Genomic DNA, 1,046 nt, shown 5'->3' with positions numbered 1-1,046 from the left:
TAATATGACATTACATGTTTTTTAATGTAGCAATCACTCTCAGCAACTTCTGATTATGATCCTGACTGTTTAGCATATCTCACTCCACTTAAGAGGTTGGGATCTTCTGCTCTATCTGAGGATGCCCAAGATATTGGGTTTGCACAGATGTCTTCCACCAAAAATGCCAAACACATTTCGAAAGATTGATTGCACTTTCAGAACATTGTACTTATGTTCATTTGTTTTGGATGTTATCAAGTCATCACCAAATGTTGTTTCATTTTGGTTTTTTTGATTTTCTGAAATTTCATACCAGTTAGGCTTTTGTGTGTTTACTGGTATTATTTTGGTTGATGGAACATATGTTATGCCAATTTGTAATTAATTTCACCGAACTTCTTGCACCATTATTTTGTGTATGGTGAAAGTTGTGTATGTAAACACAAGCTATGTTAATGCCAAGTGAAGCTTTGCTTAATGAAGTATTATTCTCCAACTCATTTCTAATTTATTCTCCATTATAATTGGTATCAATCAGATAAACCATTATGATTGGAATCAAACTATAACATTAGCAGCATTAGGCCATTTACTTTCAGTAGCTTCCAAGGTCAATTCAAAACAATCAGTATGTATATAATTCCAATCTTGCATTCCTCAGTATCTCTTGAAATATGTTATGCATCCATTTATATTTAATAAATATTCTTAATTACTATCATATAATATGATTCTTAATAATGAACCATTCACGATGAGTATAGTAATTTTGTTGCAGACCTTTAATCAAATGGAAATGTAGGAGATATAATATGATTCTTTACATTGGAAGTTTCTTATATCATACTACAAATGGAAATGTAGGAGAAAAGTTCAAACTCCCAAATCATTGAAATTGTAGAATATGATAACAAATTAGCATAACATCCATTCTTTATTTAAATAAAATTAATTCATAGTTAATCTAATTACATTTATATTGAACCTTCTGTTACAATAATGAATTTGTGGCTAATGCAAAGAATAGTTTGTTTTGCCCCTCGTCTTCTGCTGTAACATTTTTT

This window comes from Lupinus angustifolius, chromosome LG20, assembly GCF_001865875.1.
Source record: "Lupinus angustifolius cultivar Tanjil chromosome LG20, LupAngTanjil_v1.0, whole genome shotgun sequence".
NCBI lineage: Eukaryota > Viridiplantae > Streptophyta > Magnoliopsida > Fabales > Fabaceae > Lupinus > Lupinus angustifolius.
Note: the sequence above shows the minus strand (reverse complement) of the source record.